General features: G+C 44.9%; 1 non-coding gene across 1 annotated transcript; it reads left to right on the forward strand.

Annotated features, from left to right (window-relative positions):
* The first annotated feature begins 4,721 nt into the window (after positions 1–4,721).
* Positions 4,722–4,921, forward strand: LOC140197118 (U2 spliceosomal RNA). The gene has a single exon (XR_011885845.1). It is a non-coding gene; the product is annotated as a U2 spliceosomal RNA (small nuclear RNA).
* Positions 4,922–15,289: the final 10,368 nt, after the last annotated feature.

Below are 15,289 nucleotides of genomic sequence, written 5' to 3' on the forward strand. Positions count from 1 at the left end.
CTGAAATCATTCCAGCTGGAATGAAGAATGAGAAAATCAACAAAAAAGGGCAAGTCACGAGAGAGAAATGGAGAGAGAGAAAAGGAGAGAGAAAAATGAGAGAAGGATAAATATGAGGAGAGAGAGAAAGAGGGAGTGAGATAGAGAAAGAGAGGAGGAGGGTTTGGGGAAGGAGAAAGAGAGAGAGAAAGAGATATAGAGATAGATAGATCTTCCTTAGAGGAATGCAAAATAGTAGCCTTTTTTTACATGTTATGTGATCTTCCTTTCAACTGAATTCTGTAATATGAACAGTTGAATTACTTTGGTTAAGAAACTTGGTCTAGTTATTTTGGTGATTGGAATACCCTAGGAGTCCCATCATGGCATCCAGAGCACATCTGCACTGTCGAAAGAACCCACTGAAGAGAATTGGAAAGACACAGGATAGGCAGACCATGATGTCACATCTCTTCTATCTCGCTCTGTACATCCTCTAAAATTCTCACAGCAGTCAAGAAGATACCCACTAGCCACATTCTGTTCGCAGAGCATCAAAGATCAGATGTTAGTGGATTTCTTTAGGTTTTGATCCGATTCTGCGAGAATTTTGTGCATTCTATAATCTCTCTTGTGTTAATTATTTAAAGTTTCAGAATTCTACCAGGTCATGTGTCAGGTACCAAATAACTTTTGGCTGACTTCTAGATTTCTATGCAATCCAGCTGCTTTCAGACATGGGCACATTAATCAGTCATTCCCTTGGAAAAGAGAATAATTGGGAGAGCGAAGGTTGAAGGGTGGGGACATGCGGAGCAAGACATAATTAGAAAGTTTGAGAAATTGGACCACTGGTCTTAATAGACAATCTGTACAAATGAGGCCAATCAGCCCATCATACCCACACCTACACTCTACCAGAGCAACTCACTAGTTTTGCTCACTGGCCCTTTCTCTACAGCCTGGCAAATTTCTCTGCACCAACAACTTATGTACGTCCTTCTTGGAAATCACAATGGAAACTACGCAAATCACACTTGTAGACTGTCCATTCCAGCCAGGTAGAAAAGCTTCTCTTTCTGTCAGTGTTAATTCTCCTCCCGCTCCTTTATTTTATGCTTATGACCTCTAGTCATTGATCATTCTACCTAAAAGATCAGCCTTCCATTATACACCTCAGCATTTTATATACTTCTAATAAACTCGCCTCAGCTTTCTCTTCTCTATAGAAAACAGGCTAGCCTTTCTAATTTATTCTTGAACCTGTCGTCCTTCAGCACAATCTCGTCAGTCCTTTCTGGATACCCTCGAGAAACCTTTCATCCTTCCTGTAATGTGAATACTGGAAGTGAGCAGAATGCTCTAATTCAGGGCTTCCCAACCTTTTTAATGCCATGGACCGGTACCATTAAGCAAGAAGTCCATGGACCCCAGGTTGGGAACCCCAGTTCTAATCGGAGCAGAGCCAATGCTTTACAAAAGCATGAGCAACATTTTCTGCTTTTATACTCTACGCTTCTGAACTTGGTGAAAGATGCCTTTGATCTTCCCAAAACGCGTTGGTGTGTCAGCACATTGAGATATCCGTGGAGGAATACATGCCAGCCTGCAGAAGAATGGTTTGAAGGTCACACTGAAGCTTAATGGTGGGGAAGGACCACTTGAGGGTTCTTCTGCTATTGGAGTGGAGGGGCTGGGTTGGGTGAGGAAAGCCCCTCAATAATTAAAGTGGTCCGTATAGCACCCCAGGAAGCCACGAGTGGCAACAATGCTGTTGATGTGTAGGATTGTAATAGAACAGTACTGAAAACGTTGACTATCTATGTAAGAATGCAAAAGCATTGCATGTTTTTTCTTGTAAATATTTTTTATTATGAATAAAGTTTATTTTGGGATAAAAATATATTCTAAGCCTCAATCAATAAACTCTAACATTCTATATGCCTAAATTTCTCAACCTCCCGTGCCATTTCCAACTATCTGCTTCTTCTGTCAAATCTATTTCTTCTATATTGACTGTCCTAAGCAGAGTCAAAGAGCATGACAGCACAGAAACGGGCTTTTTGTCCATCTAGTATGTGCAGACTGTTATTCTACCCAGTCCTGTTGACTTGTTTCTGGGCCATAGTCCTCCAACCCCCTCCCATCCATGGAGCTCCCATCTAAACTTCTCTTAAATACTGCAGTCAAATCTGCATCCACCACTTCCACTGACTGGCAGCTCATCCCACACTCACACTGCTCCCTGAGTGAAGAAGTTCCCCCTCAGGTTCCCCTTAAATATTTCATCTTTCACCCTTAATCTATGACCTGCTTGCATTTACCCAATCTATATCCCTCTATCTAATCTCCCCTCATTCTCCTAGGCTCGAAGGAATGAAGTCCTAACCTATTCAACCTTTCCCGATAACTTAGGTCATGGTACATCCTTGTATATTATCTTATTAATGTTTTCCTTTCTGTGGGTAGGTGACAAGAACAGCTCACAATTGTTCAAATTTGTACACATCAATGTCTTATACAACTTCACCACAGCATCCCAACTCGTGTACTCAGTACTCTAACTTATGAAGGCCAAATGAGCCTAAAGCTCTCTTTGCAACTCCATCTGTCTGTGATGCATCTTTCAAGCAATATTGGACCTATATTGCCATATGTCTCTGTGCCCTACCATTCAGTGTGTAAATCCCACACCGGTTTGTCTTCCCAAAGTGCCCATTTTTCCAGCTGGTCCCGATCCAGCTGCAAGTGTTGTTCGCCTTCCTCATTGTAAACTATGTCCTCAACCTTGATGCCATCTGCAAATTCTTCGGACAGAAATGCTTTGCTTCATAATTCACTTCAATAAATTTAATCTGCCTGTTCAGCCAGCCTGTCTATATCCTTCTGCAGTCTCATATTTCATTATTGCATAGAAGGAGGTTATTCTTCCCATTTACTGCTCTCCATCTGTCTCAGCGATCCCATCAACCGCACTCCCCCATCTTATTGCTAATTCTTTCTCACATGCTCATAACTCCACCTTTATTTCCCTCCCATCACCTTATAACAATTTACATTTGCCAATATACCTACCAATAGGCATTTGTTTTGATGTAGCAGCAAACAGGAGCACCTGGGACATCCACATGGTCAGTCAGCGAACATGCAAACTCTATTTGAACGGCATCCAGAGCCGGGATTGAACTCTAGTCATTGAGTTCAAATGCAACAGCCTAACCTGTTGAACCACTGGCATTACTCTCTACCCCCAATAATGCCGAGCTTTGTATCATGAGCAAATTGAGAATGAGTAACCCTAACCTTCTATTTACCTGTCAGTTTAATTGTCCATTTATTGTGCGATTGTCTTGTTGCGTGGTTTAAAGATTAGCTTTATTTATCACGTGTGCGTTGAAATGTGTACATTGTGGTGTTCATTCACCACAACACTGAACTGATCACGACTTATGGACTCACTTTCAAGGTCCCTACAACTCAAATGTTCTCAGTATCATGTACTGATTGATTTATTATTATTACTACTTGTATTTGTGCAGTTTGTCTTCTTCACTTTGGTTGCTTGTCAGTCTTTAAATGTAGTTTCTCACTGACTGTTGTATTTCTTTGTTTTACTGTGAATGCCTGCAAGAAAATGAATCTCAGAGTAGTACTTGGTTACGTATCGTACATATACTTGAACAATAAATTCACTTTGAACATTGAACATTGAAATGAAACTAAACATCAGCTCCTGGTTTCTAGGGATATAACAAAAACTAAGGTTGAAATAGGAGGACAACAAGGGGCCATGAAATTATTTTGGAAGGTAAGATTAAAGAGAATCCTATACTTTTTAAAAATATGTTGGAAGTAAGAGGACAGAGCTCAAAGTGTAATTTATTTGTGTAGCCAGGGGAAATGAGTAAGATTCTAAATGAATATTTATTGGGCTGAAGAGCATTTTTCTGTGTTGTTGTGCTCTATGACTATTCACTAGGGAGAAGGACGTGGAGGCTGAAGTGTTATAGGAAGCGGACAGCGATAGTTAGCATTAATTTTGAGAGGGCTAAAACATAAAAGCAAGAATGTACTGCTGAGGCTTTACAAGGCATTGGTCAGACCTCATCTGGAATATTGTGAGCAATTTTCAAAGGAATTGAATTTTCTGCTGGCTTTGGGGAAGGTCCTATGAGGTCACAAGAGTGATCCCAGGAGTGGAAGATCCTATATCTTTGCTTGTTGCAGAGATGGTCCTCAGAGACCGACTAACTTGGAACCACGAAGCTGCCTTTAAGTTACATGGATTACCATTGAGAAACCAAGAACTTGCGGTTATGTAGCATCTCACAGGTACATTAGAACCTCCTATGCCAATTCATGAGACAAAACATAAAGAGATTCTGCAGATCCTGGAAATCCTGTGCAACGTACACAAAATGTTGGAGGAACTCTGAAAATCTACAGAGGGAGCTAAACTGATAAAATTTCCAGCTGGGACCCTTCATCAAAGACTGTGACAGTGGTGTACGTGCAGACTAATACACCTCTTTCTCATCTGATTGGCAGAATACCAATAATCTTACATATAAAAAGTTTCATTGAAAAGAGGGAAATGCAACATCTAGCAACTAAAATAAGAAAAGCATCGAACTGATGAACAGGCGTAAAAGTTGCAGTGGAAATAGGTCACTTACAGTGGTCAGCTTGATAAAAAAAGAGTAAGGATAAACAGGTTCTTGAAATATCCTGATAAATAAGGTATTGCTTCTCGGCCTTTTGGCTTAGATCAAGTGTAGCCTCTGTTCTTCCCAGTTTAATATCTGGTACGTACCTCACTTGCGGACCATGTATTAAACTGATTTTTGGAACAGGGAACACACCCAACATGTGGATTAGAAGCTTGCTCTGTCCTCTCCAAGCATCAACCTGCTATTACAGTATTGGGAATGATGCACTTCCCTTTGGGGAAGCTAAACTAAACCAGTTTAAAGGGCGATGTATTTATTTGTTTCCGTGGTAGCTCTTGTGTTTTGGCCTAGTGTAAACTGTTCCTCCTGTGACTTGTTTGTCCGGAATACATTATCTGTAGTCTCTTGTGTCCACTGGGAGTTTTATTATGTTAATAAGAAGTCTGGCTTCCAGTTGGTGAGATAGTCACAAAATATAAAGCTCATTGCTTTGAAAATGGAATCTTTCAGCTTTGTAGGAACATAGTCAAAATGCTGGCAGACCTCAGTAAAGTCAGGCAGCATCTATGGAGGGGAATAAACAGTCGATGTTTTGGCTGAGACCCTTCATCAGGGCTGGAAAGGAAAGGGGGAAGCAAAGGTGGGGTTAAGAGGGGAGAACAGGTGATAGGTGAAGCCGGGTGGGTGGGGGATGAAGTAAGAATCGGGGAATGGGAAATGTAAAGGGCTGAAGAAGAAGGAATCTGATAGGAATCTGATGGGAGAAGGGAAGGAGAAAGTGCGCCGGGGGGAGTGATAGGCAGGTGAGGAGAAGGGGCCGGAGTGTGGATATGAAGAAGAGGGAAGGCAGAGGATTTAATAATGACTGGAAGATGGAGGTATCGATGTTCATACCATCAGATTGGAAGCTACCTTAAATGAATGAGGTGTTGCTCCTCCAACCTGAGAGTGGCCTCCTCTACAATGAGGCCGCCCTCAGGTTGGAGGAACAAGACCGACATGTCAGAATGGGGAGAGGAATTGAAATGGTTAGCCGCCAGGAAACTCTGCTTTTTGCAGATGTATGCTTTTCTTCGTCGGGTGCTGATCAATGTAGAGGAGGCTACGCCAGGAGCACCGAATGGGTTCACAGCTGAAGTGCTGCCTCGCCTGTGCGGACTGTCTGGGGCCCTGAATGGAGATGAGGGAGGAGGAGGATGGGCAGGTGTGGGACCTCTGCCGCTTGTATGGATAAATGCCGGGAGGGAGATCAGTGGGGAGGGAATGAATGGACAAGGGAATTATAGAGGGAGCAATCCCTGCAGAAGGTGGACAGTGGGGGTGGGGCGGTGAGATAAAGATGTGTTTGGTGGTAGGGTTCTGTTGTGAAGATGGCGGGAGTGGCAGAGAATGGAATTTTAGATGCAGAGGCTGATGGGGTGGGTGGGGAGGACAAAAGAAGCTCTATCCCTGTTAAGGCTAGGCAAAAGGAAGATGGGGTGAGCACAGATGTCCGGGAAATGGAGGAGATGCGGGTGGGAACAGCATCAATAATGGAAGAAGGGAAATCCCATTCTTTGAGGAAGGAGGGCCCTGGAAATTAAAGGCTCATCCTGGGCAACAGATGCGGCGGAGATGAAGAAACTGGGAAAAGGGAATGGCACTTTTCCAGGAGACAAGGTGGGAACTATAGCCTTGAGGTGTGTGGGGTTAATTTTTTAATTGTGGGGTGTAATTTTAACAGTACTTCTGGAAATGTCCAAGCAGCAAAACAAGAGGCTCACACCTGTGAAGGGTGTACAGTATATAATCCGTCAGTAAGAGGTATTTGATTTCACAGAGGGTGATCAATAAGTTAAAGGAGAAATAAGGAAACTGCTCAGGACCAAACCACAGGATCCATTTAAGAAACTGCAGCTGCTATGTGATAGAAAAAGGAGGAAAATGCTCAAAATACTCAGTCAGTTCAAGCAGTGTCTATCAGATTGATGACCCATCATCAAAGGCTCAATGTGTACCGCTTTCCTTTAAAATAATTAACCATTAAACATCCCGGTGCCAGGGTCCGGAAAGTTTCAGATCGCGTCCACAGTATCCTGCAGTGGGAGGGAGAACAGCCAGAGGTTGTGGTACATTTTGGTACCAATGACATAGCTAGGAAAAGGGAAGAGGTCCTGTAAGCAGACTACAGGGAGTTAGGAAGGAAGTTGAGAAGCAGGACCACAAAGGTAGTAATCTCGGGATTACAGCCTGTGCCACGCGACAGTGAGAATAGGAATAGAATGAGGTGGAGGATAAATGCGTGGCTGAGGGATTGGAGCAGGGGGCAGGGATTCAGATTTCTGGATCACTGGGACCTCTCTTGAGGCAGGTGTGACCTGTACAAAAAGGACGGGTTGCACTTGAATCCCAGGGGGACCAATATCCTGGCGGGGAGGTTTGCTAAGGCTACCAGGCAGAGTTTAAACTAGAATTGCTGGGGGTTGGGAACCAAACTGAACAGACTGGGGAAGAACAACAGGAATTCTGCAGATGCTGGAAATTCAAGCAGCACACATCAAAGTTGCTGGTGAACGCAGCAGGCCAGGCAGCATCTCTAGGAAGAGGTAATCCCGCCGATAAGGGGGGTGCTGTTGTAGTCTGGTGTACTGACCTCTACCTTGCCGAGGCACAGCGACAACTCGCGGATACCTCCTCTTATTTACCCCTCGATCGTGACCCCACTAAGGAGCACCAGGCCATTGTCTCCCACACCATCACCGACTTTATCCGCTCAGGCTTTGTCTGCTTTGGCTCCTCCCACTTCCTCCAAACTAAAGGTGTAGCTATGGGCACCCGTATGGGTCCTAGCTATGCCTGCCTTCTTGTTGGCTTTATGGAACAATCTATGTTCCGTACCTGTTCTGGTATCTGTCCCCCACTTTTCCTTCGCTACATCGACGACTGCATTGGCGCTGCTTCCTGCACGCATGCTGAGCTCGTTGACTTTATTAACTTTGCCTCCAACTTTCACCCTGCCCTCAAGTTTACCTGGTCCATTTCCGACACCTCCCTCCCCTTTCTAGATCTTTCTGTCTCTGTCTCTGGAGACAGCTTATCCACTGATGTCTACTATAAGCCTATTGACTCTCACAGCTATCTGGACTATTCCTCTTCTCACCCTGTCTCTTGCAAAAATGCTACCCCCTTCTCGCAATTCCTCCGTCTCTGCCGCATCTGCTCTCAGGATGAGGCTTTTCATTCTAGGACGAGGGAGATGTCCTCCTTTTTCAAAGAAAGAGGCTTCCCTTCCTCCACTATCAACTCTGCTCTCAAATGCATCTCCCTCATTTCACGCACATCTGCTCTCACTCCATCCTCCCACCACCCCACTATGAATAGGGTTCCCCTGGTCCTCACCTACCACCCCACCAGCCTCCAGGTCCAACGTATTATTCTCCGTAACTTCTGCCACCTCCAACGGGATCCCACCACTAAGCACATCTTTCTCTCCCCACCTCACTCTGCATTCTGCAGGGATCACTCCCTACGCGACGCCGTTGTCCATTCATCCCCCCTGTCCATTCATCCCCCCATCCCTCCCCACTGATCTCCCTCCTGGCACTTATCCTTGTAAGCTGAACAAGTGCTACACATGCCCTCACACTTCCTCCCTTACCACCATTCAGAGCCCCAGACAGTCCTTCCAGGTGAGGCGACACTTCACCTGTGAATCGGCTGGGGTGACATACTGCGTCCGGTGCTCCCGATGTGGCCTTCTATATACTGGCGAGACCCGACACAGACTGGGAGATCGCTTTGCTGAACACCTACGCTCTGTCTGCCAGAGAAAGCAGGATCTCCCAGTGGCCACACATTTTAATTCCACATCCCATTCCCGTTCTGACATGTCTATCCACGGCCTCCTCTACTGTAAAGATGAAGCCACACTCAGGTTGGAGGAACAACACCTTATATTCCGTCTGGGTAGCCTCCAACCTGATGGCATGAACATTGACTTCTCTAACTTCCGCTAATGCCCCACCTCCCCCTCGTACCCCATCCATTATTTATTTATATACTGTTACATACCCCGTAACTGGGTTGCCAAACCAGCAGAAATGGATCACTCAGTTGGAGTCTGGATTACTAGAACTAAGAAAGATTTATTACAGAAACAAGCAACACAGTAATCGAAAGGATAATAAATGCAACAGTTCAGCAATGATAAACACACATGTACACAGAATTAAGATAACAGGATCAATCAAGCTCTATCGTTGTCTAGGGGTAAATGACCAATTTCAAAGTGACGCAAAGTTCAGTCCAATTTAGTTCAGTTCACAGTAATCGTTGCTGTGGCGATGGACAGTGGGGGGAGGGGGAGGAGGAGAGCGAAACGAATGAATATTCAAAACAGCTTCCACACACAGACCTTCGCAGTCAGCTTTCGGGCGAGTCCTTTGTGATGTCATCAGAGGTCACCGACCGTGACCCCTCCGTTTCCAGATACGACCGTTTCTCTGCGCTGAACCTGGCACCCAGGCAAGGGTGGACACACACCAGGTTCCCGCCGATCGTGCCTTTCCACCCTGTGCATTTATGGTCCGGTACTTCCCACCGACTCGTGAGAGGCGCACCGCTTCCAGGGTCTCGTTACCTCGGGTGTCGTGTGTGTCCTGCCTTAGCGAACCTGTCCCTTTTTATCCCCCTGCTGGAGTATCGCCTGTCCATCACTTCAAACAGTTCAGGGTTCAAAGGGGGAGCCGCTCTTGACAGCTCTCTCTCCCGTCCCTTCATTACACATCTCCAAAAGCTGCTTCATTGTCTTCCTTATCTCTCTCGCTCCCGAAGACAGGTGGCAGACCAACTGCTGATCACACAGGACAGCTAACATCTATGTGTATTCTTGTCACAATACACACATTCTTTCTCTCACTCTCCTTTTTCTCCCTCTGTCCCTCTGACTATACCCCTTGCCCATCCTCTTGTTCCCCCCCCCCCGTCTTTCTCCCCGGGCCTCCTGTCCCATGATCCTCTCATATCCCTTTTGCCAATCACCTGTCCAGCTCTTGGCTCCATCCCTCCCCCACCTGTCTTCTCCTATCATTTTGGATCTCCCCCTCCCCCTCCCACTTTCAAATCCCTTACTAACTCTTCCTTCAGTTAGTCCTGATGAAGGGTCTCGGCCTGAAACGTCAACTGTACCTCTTCCTAGAGATGCTGCCTGGCCTGCTGCGTTCACCAGCAACTTTGATGTGTGAGACTGGGGAAGAGACGGTTGGCTCACAAATAGAGAAAACTTGTAGACAGTGCGAGAGCGAGGATAGGCAGGTGAAGGAGAAGGGACGCGCTCGGACTGATGGTTTGAGATGTATCTATTTTAATGTAAGGAGTATTGTGAACAAAGCAGATGAGCTTAGAGCATGGATCAGTACTTGGAGATATGATGTGGTGGCCATTACAGAGACTTGGATAGCTCAGGGACAGGAATGGTTACTTCAAGTGCCGGGATTTAGATTTTTCAGAAAGGACAGGGAGGGAGGCAAAAGAGGTGGGGGAGTGGCACTGTTGATCAGAGATAGTGTCACGGCTGCAGAAAAGGTGGACGTCATGGAGGGATTGTCTACAGAGTCTCTGTGGGTGGAAGTTAGGAACAGGAGGGGGTCAATAACTCTACTGGGTGTTTTTTATAGGCCGCCCAATAGTAACAGGGATATCGAGGAGCAGAGAGGGAAACAGATCCTGGGAAGGTGTAATAATAAAAAGGTTGTCGTGATGGGAAATTTTATTTTCCCAAATATCGTTTGGAATCTCCCTAGAGCAAGAGGTTTAGATGGGCTGGAGTTTGTTAGTTGTGTTCAGGAAGGTTTCTTGACACAATATGTAGATAAGCCTACAAGAGAAGAGACTATACTTGACTTGGTATTGGGAAATGAACCTGGTCAGCTGTCAGATCTTTCAGTGGGAGAGCATTTTGGAGATAATGATCATAATTCTATCTCCTTTATAATAGCAATAGAGCTTAGGAAAATAGGGGCTCTGGATAACCCTAGTAATTTCTAAGGTAGGGACATGTTCAGCACAACTTTGTGGGCCGAAGGGCCTGTATGTGCTGTAGGTTTTCTACGTTTCTATGTTTCATTTTGTATCTATAGTTGCTTTCTCAATTAACTATTCACATACAGTACATGGAAAAGTTTATGGAACATACGGCTTGAGTGCCTAAGACTGTAGTACTGTAGTAATTTTATGCATAGCACTATACTGCTGCCACAAAAGAAAATAAAATCTAATTTCATGACCTATGTGACTGATGATAAACCTGATTCTGATATGGGTCTCTGTTGTGGACTGAGAGTGGGAAAGGGGGCAGGGAGACGGGAGTTATAGTTGGCAAAAGGGGAAGGGAGAGGGGAAAGAGTGGGATGCACCAGAGAGACGATTTATTTGGAAATGCACGGAGGACTGTGTGTCTCGCAAGACGATCCGGGTATCCGTAAAAACCTATGCGTCGTTATTCTCCAGGTGTTCTAAAGAGGAATGTAGGGCCAGAGAGATGGCATCTGCCGTTGACCTGTTGCTCCGGTAGGCGAATTGAAAAGCATCGAGGTTGACCGGTAGGCTGTGGTTGATGTGTGCCATAACCAATCGCTCGAAGCACTTCATAGCAATTGATGTCAGAGCCACAGATCGATAGTCATTCAGGCATGCAATGGTGGTGCGCAAGTGGAACAGGTCAAAAGCTTTAAGTTCCTCGGGGTCAGTATCAGAAATGACCTGACTTGCTCCAAGCAGAGTTCACTGCCAAGAAGGCCCAGCAGCGCCTTTACTTCCTGAGAAAACTAAAGAAATTTGGCCTGTCCCCTAAAACCCTCACTAATTTTTATAGATGCACCGTAGAAAACATTCTTCCAGGTTGCATCACAACCTGGTATGGAAGTTGTCCTGTCCAAGACCGAAAGAAACTGCAGAAGATCGTGAACATGGTGCAGCACATCACACAAACCAATCTTCCGTCCGTGGACTCACTTTACACCGCACGCTGTCGGAGCCGTGCTGCCAGGATAATCAAGGACACGACCCACCCAGCCAACAGACTTTTCGTCCCTCTTCCCTCCGGGAGAAGGTTCAGGAGCTTGAAGACTCGTACGGCCAGATTTGGGAACAGCTTCTTTCCAACTGTGATAAGACTGCTGAACGGATCCTGACCCAGATCTGGGCCGTACCCTCCAAATATCCGGACCTGCCTCTCGTATTTTTTGCACTACCTTACTTCCCATTTTTCTATTTTCTATTTATGAATTATAATTTAAAAGTTTAATATTTACTAATTTTAACTATTTTTAATATTTATAATATTTAATATTTATAATCCAGGGAGTGTGAAGTGCAGAATCAAATATCACTGTGATGATTGTACGTTCTAGTACCAATTGTTTGGCGAGAATAAAGTAGAAAGTATAATGTACAAAGTACAAGTATAAAGTAGAGACGTTCTGTTGCGATCAATAAACCAAATGTTTGGAATCAAATGATCTTGCTTTGTGTCTCAGGCTGGGTGTGTCAGCACCGGCACCACCCCGTCTCACCACTCCTTCTCTGCCAGCTGAGCCACACCTCTTCATGGCACTACCCTCACCATTCACAACATCCTCTGCTCCCACCAGATTTACAAACTCGCTCTCGCTTCCATGTGATCAATACAGCATTGTGCAAAACCCTTCCGAACCTTAGTTACATATATGTGCCTAAGACTTTTGCACGGCACTGCACAATGTGAAATTCTACTGGTAACTAATTACTTACCGAAAAATTAACAGTCTACTCAACCAAACAGAAACTTACTTATTCCAAGGTTCAAGGTTCAAGGTACATTTTTATCAAAGTAGGTCTGCAGTATATAGCTCTGAGATTTGTCTTCTCCAGACAGCTGCGAAACAAACAAAACAATGGAAGCTGTTCAGAGAAAAACACCAAACCTCCACCACGCACAAAAAAAAACAAATCACGCAAATGACAACAAGAACATCAAACCCTCTCAGTTCTCTCAACCATAGCTCTGTACTTCATAATCCTATGACTACCTCCAAATTTCACATCTTTCACTGTTTTGCTCGAGCAGTGCATTACCAAGTATACAATACAACATATACATATAGTTATAAACTTCAATCATATTCAACAAATCTAAAGCAAAATAAATTACCCATTACTGGTGTATACAAAATATTCTCAAGTATAACAAGGCCTGTCCAAAAATTTAAGAATTCTAAAGCAGAGATACAGAGGAGCAGATTGGGAGACAGATTTTGGAAAGGTGCAAAAATAACAGGGTTGTTATCATGGGTGACTTTAACTTCTCTCATATTGATTGGCACCTGATTAGTTCCAATGGTTTTGACGGGGCAGAGATTGTTAAGTGTGTCCAGGACGGATTCCTGTCACAGTATGTTGACAGGCCGACTAGGGGGAATGCCATACTAGATCTAGTACTAGATAATGAACCGGGTCAGGTCACAGATCTCTCAGTGGGTGACCACCACTCACTGGCCTTTAGCATTAACATGGAAAAGGGTAGAATCAGAGAGGACAGGAAATTTTTTTATTAGGGAAGTGCAAATTATGAGGCTATAAGGCTGGAACTTGCAGGCGTGAATTGGGATGACGTTTTTGCGGAGAAATGAACTGGGATGATGTTTTTGCAGGATGTTAGGGATATATTTGTCCCGGTGAGGAAGATAAAGAATGGTCGGGTGAAGGAACCATGAGTGACAAGTGAGGTGGAAAATCTAGTCAGGTGGAAGAAGGCAGCATTCATGAGGTTTAGGAAGCAAGGATCTGATGGGTCTATTGAGGAATATAGGGTAGCTAGAAAGAAGCTTAAGAAGGGGCAGAGGAGAGCAAGAAGGGGGCATGAGAAGGCCTTGGCGAGTAGGGTAAAGGAAAATCCCAAGGCATTCTTCAATTATGTGAAGAAAAAAAGGATGACAGGAGTGAAGACAGGACCGATTCGAGATAAAGATGGGAAGATGTTCCTGGAGGCTGTGGAAGTGAGCGAGGTCCTCAATGAATACTTCTCTTCAGTATTTACCAATGAGAGAGAACTTGATGATGGTGAGGACAATATGAGTGAGGTTGATGTTCTGGAGCATGTTGATATTAAGGAAGAGGAGGTGTTGGAGTCATTAAAATACATTCGGACGGATAAGTCCCCGGTGCCTGACGGAATATTCCCCAGGCTGCTCCACGAGGCGAGGGAAGAGATTGCTGAGCCTCTGGCTAGGACCTTTATGTCCTCGTTGTCCACGGGAATGGTACTGGAGGATTGGAGGGAGGTGAATGTTGTCCCCTTGTTCAAAACAGCTAGTAGGGATAGTCCGGGTAATTATAGACCAGTGAGTCTTACGTCTGTGGTGGGAAAGCTGTTGGAAAAGATTCTTAGAGATAGGATCTATGGGCATTTAGAGAATCATGGTCTGATCAGGGACAGTCAGCATGGCTTTGTGAGGGGCAGATAGTGTCTAACAAGCCTGATACAGTTCTTTGAGGAGGTGACCAGGCATATAGATGAGGGTAGTTCAGTGGATGTGATCTATATGGATTTTAGTAAGGCATTTGACAAGGTTCCACACGGTAGGCTTATTCAGAAAGTTAGAAGGCATGGGATCCAGGGAGGTTTGGCCAGGTGGATTCAGAATTGGCTTGCCTGCAGAAGGCAGAGGGTGGTGGTGGAGGGAATACATTTGGATTGGAGGGTTGTGACTAGTGGTGTCCCACAATGATCGATTCTGGGACCTCTACTTTTCGTGATTTTTATTAACGACCTGAATGTGGGGGTAGAAGGGTGGGTTGGCAAGTTTGCAGATGACACAAAGGTTGGTGGTGTTGTTGATAGTGTAGAGGATTGTCAAAGGTTGCAGAGAGACATTGATAAGATGCAGAAGTGGGCTGAGAAGTGGCAGATGGAGTTCATCCCGGAGAAGTGTGAGGTGGTACACTTTGGAAGGACAAATTCCAAGGCAAAGTACAAAGTAAATGGTAGATTATTTGGCAGTGTGGAGGAGCAGAGGGATCTCGGGGTACATATCCACAGATCCCTGAAAGTTACCTCATGGGTAGATAGGGTAGTTAAGAAAGTTTATGGAGTGTTAGCTTTCATAAGTCGGGGGATAGAGTTTAAGAGTAGCGGGGTAATGATGCAGCTCTATAAAAGCAACACACATAAGAGTTGCTGGTGAACACAGCAGGCCAGGTAGCTTCTCTAGGAAGACTGTACCTCTTCCTAGAGATGCAGCCTGGCCTGCTGCGTTCACCAGCAACTTTTATGTGTGTTGCTTGAAATTCCAGCATCTGCAGATTTCCTTGTGTTTGCAGCTCTATAAAACTCTGGTTAGGCCACACTTGGAGTACTGTGTCCAGTTCTGGTCACCTCACTATAGGAAGGATGTGGAAGCATTGGAAAGGGTACAGAGGAGATTTACCAGGATGCTACCTGGTTTAGGGAGTATGCATTATGATCAGAGATTAAGGGAGCTAGGGCTTTACTCTCTGGAGAAAAGGAAGATGAGAGGAGACATGATAGAGGTATACAAGATATTAAGAGGAATAGATAGAGTCGACAGCCAGTGCCTCTTCCCCAGGGCACCACTGCTCAGTACAAGAGGACATGTGTTTTAGGT

This window comes from Mobula birostris, chromosome 4, assembly GCF_030028105.1.
Source record: "Mobula birostris isolate sMobBir1 chromosome 4, sMobBir1.hap1, whole genome shotgun sequence".
NCBI lineage: Eukaryota > Metazoa > Chordata > Chondrichthyes > Myliobatiformes > Myliobatidae > Mobula > Mobula birostris.